The following is a 12,434-nucleotide window of genomic DNA, read 5'->3' as shown; positions in this document are numbered from 1 at the left end:
CACCTCTTTGGGAAGGCATGGAATGGCTTACAATGCCCCTAAGACAGCCTTTCTTCTCTATTCCGAATTTCCCAGCCTCTAATTTTTGTTTTGTTTTGTTTTTTTGTTTTTTGTTTTTTATTTTTTGTTTTTTGTTTGTTTTTTTTTTTTTTGGTCTTGTCTTTTTGGGGCTGCACCTTCAGCCTATGGAGGTTTCCAGGCTAGAGGTCTAATCAGAGCTAGAGGTCTAATCAGAGCTAGAGCTGCAAGCCAACACCACAGCCACAGCAATGCTGCATCCAAGCCACATCTGCGACCTGCACCACAGCTCACAACCACACCGGATCCTTAACCCACTGAGTGAAGCCAGGGATTGAACCTGCAATCTCATGGTTCCTACTCCCGGATTCGTTTCTGCTGCACCACGACGGGAACTCCTCCCAGCCTCTCATGTAAATCTGTTTGACTATTTATTATGACCTGAAATTAGATGCAGTTTTACCATATCACCTTATTTCAGAACAATATCAAAAATAATCTTCCACTGGGAGAAGTGCAGCTCCCAAGACACCCCTGATCGCTTTGTGCCTCAGCAGGAACTCCTAGAAAAGCATTTTGGATCGTGCAAACTATTGAACAAATATAGGCATCATTACTAACAGATTGTAAAATAATGTGCAAGGTGTGAGGACATGCCAGCTGATGGGCAAATTAGTAAGAGTGCAATTTACAGAGTCCTGTCTTGTCCTCCTGGGTCACCTCACACTGGGATGTTTGATCATTAAATATGACCCTCAAAGGCACTATGTCTAGAGGAGGGGAAATGAGTCAATTTGAAGACAAGATGTTAAACAAGAGCCAAACTGTTTTATCTGCTTGGATTTGGGTCACTAATTACAACCCACTGATCTTCAAGTAATGAATCTCACAACGACCTCGTAAATTGTGCAGTGGCCATGAGTTTCCTTTCTGTCCCTTTTCATCATAAGATGAGACTGATGCCTCTTCCAATTAGGTATGGCAATTCTGTGTCACACAGATTAGACAAAGGAGGAGGATCAGTGCTAAGCTCCTAGGGGGACTTGGGTTAGGGGCTCTGTTGTGCTGAGCTCTGTGTCCCCAAACTTGTCCTTCACAGCTTTCATCCCTGGCCAGGTGCAGTAGGTTAAGGATCCTGGTTGGGATCTATTCCCTAGCCTGGGATCTCCATATGCTATGGGATGGCCAAAAAGGAGAAAAAAAAAAAAAGGAGCAAAATGCTTTTCAATATACAACTCCTATCTGAGACCTAGCACTCGATCACTGTCTATTGAGACAATTGGAGTAATATCTCATTTAATCTTCACAGCAACTCTGACTGGCAGTAACTACTAAAAGTGTTAAATTCCCTATTTTGCATGGAAGCATGGGTCGAAGAATGCTAGGTCTTTAAAAACCTCGATTCTCAGATTTTAGTTCCAGCGCCTAGGCGCTTTTCCTCATTTGCTCGTGGATAGGGAGGTTGAGTACAGGCTGTTGAATTTCAGAAGAAAAAATGTGACACAGTACTTTCTCTAAAGATGAACTTATCATCCTTGCATTTAACATCCTTTTGCACCATAGAAAACTTTTCAAAATAATTTTGAGGGTCAGGCCGTCGATAAAGAAAGTGACTGGCCAGATCTCGCCTCAAAACAATGTATACGCCACGTTGAAAGCAGGTTTCTTAGGATGAAAAGACCCTGCGGGCCACTGCACATTCATAACATTTCAGAACTGGGAGTGAATTAAGGGTCCAGAAGTTGCTCCAGGCTTCCCACGTGATAAGTGAGGACCTTGGGGTCCAGAGAAGTTCACAGCCTTAGAAACGTCACATAGTGAGTTGGTGTCAGAGTCGGACTAGAATCCAGCCTCGGGACCTTCTTCCTTTAATCCATCATCTCTGCTTCCTCAGAAGGATGTCTGTCTAGATCAAGGTTTCTCAGCCTGGACACTGTTGATGTTTGAGGCCAGTAATTCCTTCTGGAGAGGGACTGTCCTTTACAAGGGCCCAAGAGTTCCCTCTTTGTTAGAAGAGTAAGGCTTTTGCCAGAAGTGGATGTCACAATCAGTAAGAAGGCTTAGCACTCATTCCCACCACTGCTTTCATCAGGAATTCACTGTACCTTTGATGCAGGTAATCACCTGCAAACTCTGGGCTCATCTGGGGAAACCAGAGCCTAAAAATAGGAAAACAGCAACCAACTCAGGTTCGTGAGTGAGAATAAACACTTCAACGAGCATCTCTGGGGCTCCCATTTAGAACAACAAAGTGGAGAGTGTTCCAGTTACCTGGATGAGGAAAGCAAGAAGTGGGGAATGTTGAGCAGAGGAATGAAGTTTTTATATACTTAACTTTATAGCTCTCGCTTATGCATTATTTTAAGTGTGTTGTGCAAAACTGCTGATGTAGGGAGTTCCTGTTGTGGCTCAGTGGTAATGAACCAGACTTAGTATCCATGAGGATACAGGTTCAATCCCTGGCCTTGCTCAGTGGGTTAAGAATCCGGCATTGCCTTGAGCCGTGGCATAGGTTGCAGACGTGACTCAAATCCTGCTTCGCTGTGGCTGTGGTGTTTGTAGGCCAGCAGCTGCAGCTCCGATTCGATCCCCTAGCCTGGGAACTTCCATATGCTGCACATGGGGTCCTAAAAAGTAAAAAAAAAAAAAAAAAAAAACAAAAAAACCCACAAAATCCAGATATATGCCTCTGCTGCATGTCCAGTACCCTCCAGTCTCCCAAGGGGTGGGGCTCACCCATCTCCAAGGGATGCATATGCAGCACCTGCTATGTATTGAGATTTGGAAATAAATTCATTAGGGATGCTGTGTTCACACATGTCTAGTCAACTGTAATTGGGCCTGGGTTTGCTCGCAGGGACCTTGTATTTATTGTAGTCATTATTTTGTTTCTGTCGGAGAAACGTTAGCCCAGAATTCCCCTTGCAAGTTCCTCTTCACAGAGTGATAGTTTTCCTAAGGGGTTACACTGTATCGGAAGATGATTCTTCACAGGAATTCTCTTACCTGATATATGCCTTCTGGTCCTTGCCTGAACGCCCAGGTCTGACAGGTAGTAAATTTGTATCCGTACTGAGAGAATGGGGGTAAGTCACGGTACCCTCCTCCAGAGTCACACCCATTTGGGGACACTGGGAACAGGATGCTCGGGAGAGGAGGAGGAGGAAGGAGGCTTCACGGCACTGGCAGTTCTAGTCTGGCTTGATTCCACATCTCCCTCTTACCAGCTATGAGCTATGAAACAGATAAACTTCTGAGGCTGTTTTCTGAGCCTCAGTCTATACCTTGGGGATAAGCCTCATTCTCAGCACACGCTAAGTGCCTAAATACTCGTTTCATTTTTCATTAGAAGAGAGGACGCAGATTGTGGTTTAAGACACTGCATCTCCTCTTAGCATTTTCCGAAATGAAAGATTTTCAGGCTCACCAGTGCTGACTTCCAGCATGAAGAGGAGAGAAGGAAAGGACCAAAAAGAAAGGGCCACCGAGGCCATCTCTTTATAGAAAAAGGATTCAAATCAGGACAGCCCTCTACCCCTCACCTCCAGAAGTAAGGAAATATAGATGGAGGGTCTTAGCTACTCTGTTTATGAATGTGTGGCCTTAGGAAAGATACTGAACCTCTCATTTCCAGTTTGTTTTTTTCACTTTTAAATCGAGGATAAAAACATCTACTTCAAAAGAATGAGATGAGGATTCAGCAACGACCCATAAGGGGGGCACAGACTAGAGCGTCAGAATCAGTACCTTAAGTGATGGCTACCGGATAAGATGCAGCAAGACAAAGCTTCCTTTCTGGGATGTTCCTGGCGAAAGTACACCCCTGTGTCTAATCCTGAAGAAACATAAGACACATGCAAGTGAAGGCACATTTCATAAAATTATGGGAGGAGTCTAAAGAAACAAGACAAACAAGTGAGACAGGTGATCATAGATAGGGCTCGTGTCACTGTTAATTTCCTAACTCTGATGGTTATGGTCTGGTTGGATGGGAGACTATTCGGTTTGAAGAAAATGTGGAGTGTTCTGAAATGCTGACATCCCTGGTCAGTAACTGACTCTCCAATGACTCAAGAATAAAGGGGGGAAAATCTCAGTTAAAAAAACAAAAAACAAAAAACTAGAATGTCAGGTAAATAGTAGAGTCTCACAACCAATACTAGCCCTGCCTTCTATGTGATATGGAACAAGTTACTCAGTTCTCTGAGCCTGAGTTTCTGTAAAAGAGAAGCATATCTTTCTGACAAGGACACTGATTGAGAGAGGGGACGAGAGATGGTAGATGGATAGAGATAGAGATAGACAGATGATGGATAAATGATATTAGGTGATAGATGTGAGAAAGATATGATAGATAGATATAGATAGATAGATAGACAGACAGACAGACAGGTAATAGGTATATATATAGATAGATAATAGATTAATGATAGATAAAATAGGTAGATGATGGATAAATGATAATAGACAGGTGATAGATGTGAAAGAGAGAGATGATAGGTGGATGGATGGATGGATAGATAGATAATAGAGAGATGATATGTAGACAGACAGGTGATAGATGTATGTGAGAGAGAGAAAGAGAGATGAAAGACAAGAGAGAGACAGTCCGCATAACAACTTATCCCAAAACTTCATGACTTCAAACACTAATCATTTGCTTTCTTCATCTCTGTGGGTCAAGAATCTGAGTGCAGGTTAGCTGGGTACCTCTGCCCCCAAGACCCCTCACAAGGCTTGGATCAGTGTCTTGGTCTAGGCTGCAGTCCCATCATGAGGGAGGTTTCACTTCCAGACTCTCCAGCAGAGTTGCTGCCAGGATTCAGTCCCTGGTGGACCATTGGACTAAAGCCATCAGCTCCTCCTTGGCCATCAGCCAGAGCCACACGGCCTCTCCTAGGACAGCTCACACCCTGCAGGTGGACATGTGAGAACCTATGAAAGAAAGAAGCCACTGTCTCGTGTAACCTGTTCTCTGAAGCAACGTCCCATCATTTCTGCCCTATTCTGTTGCTTAAAAGGGAGTCCAAAGGTCAAGTCCAAGGAGAGGAGATGACACAGGAGCATGATAACCAGGAGGTGGAAATCACTGGGGGCAACTTAAAAACCCACCACCATACTAGGGAACATGAAAAAGCCTTTGTGACTCTCTCAAACTCATGGGAGCTGTGTGTTAACTGCAGGCAGCTCATGCTTTTATATCTTCCCTTTTCAACTGCATGGTTTATTTTTTTTCCCACCCCTGCTGGTTTCGATGACTCTGGGGTGGGGCGGGGGTGGGGCAAGATCGGGGTTGTGTGCACAGCAGGACTTGAGGGTAGGCAGTGAGCCCCAGGTGATGAACAAGGCAGAGGAAAGCCCGCGTTGTCCTTAGAGCACCTCTGCATTCCCCACTGCAGAGTTCCTCCCTGCCTGGGCTGCAAGATGGAGCCACCACTTTGGAAAATTAAATTTCATAGAAAGTTGGCCACGGTTCCACTTCCCTCTCCCTGTGGCAGCCGACGACAGAAAGATCTCTGACGTGTCACAACTGTTGAATCATCTTCAGACAAAGACTGTGGAGGAGCCTGTGTTCTTCCTCTAGAGAGGTTCCCACATGGGAGGCCTTCAGAGCAGCCCAAAATGAGGCTAAAAGCTTTTGAGAGCAAAGTGATCAATATCCACGTGATTTGTATGGAGTGGAAATTGAGACACCCACAGAGACGCATAAGCAAACGGGTAGAAGAGAGGCTTCCCAGAATTGGGGTGGGGGGAGAATTTCCAGAGGGGACTCTCCTGGTGAAGACAGGATTTAGTACCCTGACCCCGCCATCAGCCCTGTTCAATGGATTCTTCCAGTGCTTTATTGAAATGCTCATAAAATAAAGGTTAGTCCCATCCTAAGGATATCTGCCACCTTTTCCAAACCACACTATTAAGTTGTATTAGCTCCTCGGGGTTAGGCCACCATAACACAGAGAATGCGTGCTAATGCGGTTCGCCTGCAGCCATGCTCATTTAAAAACCTAGGATACTGTGGAGAAAGTTCCCCGGGCCCAGCTGAGTAGAACAAATCTAAAGCTCCGCAGTGAACTCACCTACAAAGTTTCCGAAATAATTAGCCCTGGGAAGGGCATCCTTTGTTTGTGCCACGCGTTAAGTCCGGTCCCCACCCCCCTCTCAGTCATTTGGAGCCTTAAGGTTTGAAAGATGGAATGAACAATTTGCATTCACGTGCTCAGGTCTGTATGATTGAAAGGTTAAATCTCCGAATACACACAAAGGTGTTGATACAACCATTTTGCCCAGTGCACGGGGCGGGAGGTCTTTCGCTCCAGCTCTGTGTATAGTCAGTGTTTTTTATCACCCCCTCCTTTTGGTAACAGCACCCAGCTCTTCGTTCAGGGACCCCACTTTGGATATTCCACATTGTCCTGGGGAAGCTGTTACTCATGAGGCCCCTTTCTGCCCTTCCCCCACTAGAGTGGTCATGTGATGGAAGCTGACCAATCAGAGGACTTCTTCCTCCAAAGAGCGCTTAGAACCATGAAGGATGTAACTCAGACCAATTAGAGTCTTCTTTAAAACCCTCTCTCGGGGGTTATCATCATGGCTCAGTGGTTAACGAATCCGATTAGGAACCATGAAGTTGAGGGTTCGATCCCTGACCTTGCTCAGTGGGTTTAGGATCCAGCGTTGCCATTATAATACTGGGTTAGTTTCAGGTATACAGCAAAATGATTCAGTTATATGTGTGTTTATATGTAACACACTTTTTTCTACTCTTTTTCATTATATTTTATTACAATTATATTAAATTTTACATTAATACAAAATACAAAATAATTTTGTATTTTCATTAATACAAAGTACAAAATAAATTACATTATATTTCTTTCATTGTATTTTATTATTGTGCTATGCAATAAATATTTGTTGTTGATTTTTTTTTTTTTTTTTTTTTAGGGCCGCACCTGTGGCACATGGAGGTTCCCAGGCTAGGAGTCAAATCAGAGCTGCAGCTGCTGGCCTACGCCACAGGCACAGCAACACTGGATCTGAGCCACGTCTGTGACCTACACCACTGCTCACGGCAATGCCAGATTCTTAACCCAGTGAGCAGGGCCAGGGATGGAACCCACACCCTCATGGATCCTAACTGGGTTTGTTAACTGCTGAGTCACGAAGGGAACTCGCTCTCGTTGATCTGTTTTCTGTATGGCAGTGCGCATCTGTTAATCCCATACTCCCAGTTTATCCTTGCCCTCTCTTTCCCCTTTGGTAACCATAAGTTTGTTTTTCTATGTCTGTGAGTCTGGTTCTCTTTTGTAAAGAAGTTCATCTGTACTGTTTGTTCAGTCCCACAAGTGAGTGATACTCATATGATAACTCTGTCTGACTGACTTCCCTTAGTTTGATAATCTCTAGGCCCAAACATTTTGTTAGAGGGATAGTGTGGTAGAAAAGTTCTCCTTTTCTTTTGGAATTTGAGCTGCAAGGATGTAAGATTATGAGCTGCCGTTGGCCTTTTTGATCACCATGTGAGGAGAGGCCCTCAGGCTACAGCCACAGAGCATTGAAAGGAGAAGACCAGAGCCCCAGAAATATTGCTCATACCCCTGAATCGAGCCCCAGACTATTCAGCTTGTGGTCAAGTTCTCTTGCTTTCTTAAGGTGGATGATGTTCAGTTTCTGTCACTGGCCATCGAAGCATCCTGACCAGGACTACGATTTGACCCCTCGATTGGGAATTTCCATGTACTGCAGAGATGGCCCTAAAATAAATAAATAAATAATAAAATAAAATAAATGAAGGACTGAGTCAGGCCTCGAAGAACCAAAGAGCCATGTCGTCGGAGTTCCCTGGTGGCTCAGTCGGTTAAGGATCTGGTATTGTCACTGCTGTGGCACGCATTCCATCCCTGGCCTGGGAACTTCCACATGCCTCGGACGAAGCAAAAAAAAAAAAAAAAAAAAAAGCCAATTGTGAATTGCTTTCAGGGAAGGACTGCCTCAGGAAGCCGAGGGCTTTAGTCCCTCGACTGCAAGGAGCTCAATGCCAGCAATGTCTTGGGAGAGCTTGGAAGATGACCCCAATCCCAGATGGAAATGCAGCCCTGACTGACACCTCAATCACAGACTCCTAAAACCCTCTGCCGAGGACCCAGCTAAGCCACACCTAGATCCTAATCCACAGACACTGTGAGGGAAAACGTGGGTGTGCTTTAAGCCACCGTGTGTGTGGTCATGGCATTACGTAGCAACAGAAAACAAAGATGGCAGAGCACAGAGAAGTCTACCCAGTAGTCTGTAATCATGTATGTGGGGAAAGAATCTGAAAGAGAATGGATGTGTGTCCACGGATAACTGAATCCCTTTGTTGTACAGCAGAAATGATCACTGCCTCGTCAATCAACTATACTGAAAAAAAAAACTTAAAAAAAAGAAAGAAACAAAGATGTTGAGAGTTCCCTTCATGACTCAGTGGTTAACAAACCTGACTAGGATCCATGAGGTTGTAGGTTCAATCCCTGGCCTCACTCAATGGGTTAAGGATCCAGCATTGCTGTGACTATGGCTGGCAGATGCATCTCCTGGCCTGGGAATTTCCATATGCCACAGGTGCCTCCCTAAATAGTAAGAAAGAAAGGAAGGAAGGAAGAAGAAGAAAGAAGGAAGAAAGGAAGGAAGGCAGGAAAGAAAGGAAGGAAAAGAAAAGAAAATTGTTATCCCTGACTTAAATTAATCTTTCTGAGCCTCAATTTCCAGGTCTGGTAAATGGTGATGGTAGGTAGACCCACCTACTTGTATTGGTCGTTGTGAGGATTCATTGGTAATTCCTGTGTAATAAATGCCTGACCTCTAGTGCAGTACCTATTTATTGCTAGTGTAACTATGCACATGTGTGTGCATGTGCACACGCACACACGCACGTGCCCACGCGGAATATGTTTTTGTTACATCCACTGCCAAACACCCAAGCATCAAAGAAGGGACTCTGCCTCTTATGTTGTCCAACTTCTTGCTCTTATAACAAGGGAAGACAAGGTCCAGAAAGGAACGTGACTTGCCCCAGCCGCCAAGACGTGTGAGTGGCCACAAGAAGGACATCCAGCTCCCTTCCCTGGACCCTGCCTCAGCCTCCACCCTCCAGACATGAGGGATCTTCTTGCCGGACTGGTTGTGAGCATCCTGACAAGAATAAATTGTGGAAGGTGCCGACACGTTTGTCTCTTGTATTTGTTATCCGTTGCTGTGTAAGCAGTTATCCCCAAACTTCGAATGGAAGACAACAAATGTTATCTCATGGTTTCTGAGGCTCAAGAATCTGGGTGAAGCTTATCTGGCTGCCTCTGGCCAGAAATGGCTCATGTGGTTGCTCGTAAGCCCTTGACTGAAACTATTGTCATCTGAAGATGCAGCTGAGGCCAGCGTCTGGGTCCAAGCTCCCTCACCTGGATGCAGGCAGGAGGCCCCAGATTCCCTCTCCACAAAGCTATTCACAAGCCAGAGGCCGGTCCTTCCTCGAGTGAGTGATTCAAGGGCGAGAGGACGACCAAGATGGAAGCCGTAGTAACTTCTGTAACCTAATTCCAGAAGTAACAGATCATCCCTCTGCCAAGTGCGACTCTTCACGCAGATCAGCCCTGGAGCAGTGTGAGAGGGTGTGCCACAAGTGTGTGACCAGCAGGAGGTGTGGTCCTTGGGGGCCACCTCCGAGGCTGGTGTCCTATCTCTCCTTCTTACCTACATAGCCACACTGCTGAGCGCCTGAAAGGCAGGCTTGCCGACAAGGAGCTAGGATGACCTTGTTCCAGCCTTTGTGCTGAATCGACATAGGAGGACCATGACTGCAGTGTCCCTGCCAAATAGCAAATGAAAATGGCATTTGAAAACTGCAATTAGTACTCCTTTCACCGAGAAGGTCTGTTTGGCTTAATGCTCTACAGATCGTCGCATTCCAAGTAGAGAGATTAAATGCCTTCGAATATGCAGACACTCTGCAGTGCAATAGCATCTTCAAAAGACATCAGCAAAAGGATCATTACTCGAATTAGCTATAAGCAAAGCTTCAGAAGATCCAGGTGGCCTCGAAATGCACAGCATCATGGTGACAAGAGGGAGGGACTGTGATGCTACATGTCTACGTCCCTTATCAGTCACAGGCTCTGCACTCTCTGACTCCAGCCCAGCTCTCCAGCTTCCACACCCACCCTAACCTTTGGAACCCTGTGCCCAGCACAACAGAAACAGTTTCCTGGAGTTCCCGACTGGCTCAGTGGTAACAAACCCAACTAGTACCCAAGAAGACATGGGTTTGATCCCTGGCCTCCCAGCATTGTTTTGAGCTGTGGTGTAAGTTGCAGATGCAGCTCGGAGCTGAAGTTGCTGTGGCTATGGTGTAGGTCCACAGCGGCAGCTCCAATTCAGTCCCTAGCCTGGGAACTTCCATATGCCACAGGTGCAGCCCTAAAAAAATAAGAAAGGGAGGAAGGAAAGAGAGAAAGGGAGAGAGAAAGGAAGGAAGGTAGGGGAAGGAAGGAGGTGGGAAAAGAAAGAAAAGGAAAGAAAGAAGGAAGGAAGGAAGGAAGGAAAGAAAGAAAGAAAGAAAGAAAGAAAGAAAGAAAGAAAGAAAGAAAGAAAGAAAGAAAGAAAGAAAGAAAGAAAGAAAGAAAGAAAAAGAAAAGAGAGGAAAGAGAGTTTCTCAAGAGCAGAAGCATCACGAGGGATGTGCATTCACAGTGAATGGGCAGCATGGCCTCAACGTGGCAACCCCAGATGCTGTGAGTGAGGTTGAAAAAAGAAGTGGTAAAGTGAGAGCTTGTGCTACACTACGATTGATAAAGTACTGCCCAAACCTTCATCCTGGATTTCTTATTGCCCCCATGTCTGTTCTCCAAACTGTGGCCAGATAAATTGTTCTGAAACCTAGATCTATGTGTGCTGCTCTCCCACTTTAAAACACTCTGGAGACTTCTCATTGCTTCTAGGGGAAGGTATAAAATACTTAGCTGGAAGCACCGAACTTTGGACCTGACACTTCTCTCCCTTCTTCTTGGGGTGCCTGTCACCCTGACACTAGTGCCACATTCCTTCTGCCTCCTCACCAGCACGTCTCTAAATCCCCATGTCTCCTGTTACTTCCAGCTTGCACTTCTTCAGAGCACCTGCAGCAATAACAATTACACATTTAATTGTATTAATGGTTATTGAAGATCTGTTCCCCACCATCAAAGGCTGGGCATCATGAGAGCAGGGACTTTATCATCTTGCCCCAGTGCTGTATCCCCAGTGTCCAGGATGGTGCCTGGCATGTGGAGATGTTCAACAAATGTTTGTTGAATGAATCAAGATGGATAAAGATGGATAGTTACAAACTATGGTCGGTGGACCAAATCCAGTCTGCCATTTGAAGTTTGGTTATAGCACAGCCACACCCATTATCTGTTTGCCCATTGTCTGTGGCTGCTTTCATGCTACAATAGCAAAGTTAAGTAATTGCCACACAGACCATCTGCTCACAAATATTTAGCCCTTTAAAGAAAAAGTCTGCTGGCTCCTGGACTAGATTTCCGTGCTTCTCAAGAAGTAAAACAGATAAGCTGAAAACAAGTCTTATGAACCATATGGAAAAGAATATGAAAAATACAAAAATATATGTATGGATCACTTTTCTGTACAACAGAAATTAACACAACATTGTAGATCAACTGTACTTCAATAAAATAAAATTTTTTTTAAATAGCAAGAAATAATACCAGCACTATTCACAATAGCCAAGACATGGAAGCAGCCTAAATGTCCATTAATAGATGAATGGATAAAGTAGATGTGGATGGAAGGATGGATGGATGAATAGACAAACAGACAGAGAGACACAATGGAATATTACTCAGCCATTAAAAAGAACGCAATAATGCTATTTGCTGCAATGTGGATGAACCTAGAGATTATCATACTAAGTGAAGTTAAGTCAGAAAGAAAATACTGTATGACATCACTTATATGTGGAATCTAAAATATGACATAAAGCAGAAGCAGACTCCAGATGTAGAAAACAAACTTGTGGTTGCCAGGAGGGAGGGAAGACAGGGGAGCAAAGGATTAGGAGTTTGGGATTAGTAGATGCAAGATATAGAGAGGATAAACAAGATCCTACTATAGAGCATGGTGAACTATATTCGATATCTGATGATCAACCATAATGGAAAGGAATATGAAAAAGAATATATATGTATATATAACTGAGTCACTTCACTGTACAGCAGAAATTAACATAATGTTGTAAATCAACTATACTTCAACAAAATATATTTTTAAATTAAATAAATAAACAGCAAGTAAGTCTCATGCATTTTTCTCCCATATCCATCCTGTGTCTAGTAGGATGATATAGATGAGAAAGGAGGCTGTGTTTTGGAAACTTCAGGACTTGG

The sequence above is a fragment of the Sus scrofa genome, chromosome 3 (assembly GCF_054392235.1).
Source record: "Sus scrofa isolate SSC_HxYL_T2T_F1_AM1 chromosome 3, Sscrofa_HxYL_maternal_Yorkshire_Landrace_v2.0, whole genome shotgun sequence".
Classification (NCBI taxonomy): Eukaryota; Metazoa; Chordata; class Mammalia; order Artiodactyla; family Suidae; genus Sus; species Sus scrofa.
The sequence above is the reverse complement of the archived record's forward strand: the minus strand, read 5'-3'. Positions refer to the sequence as shown.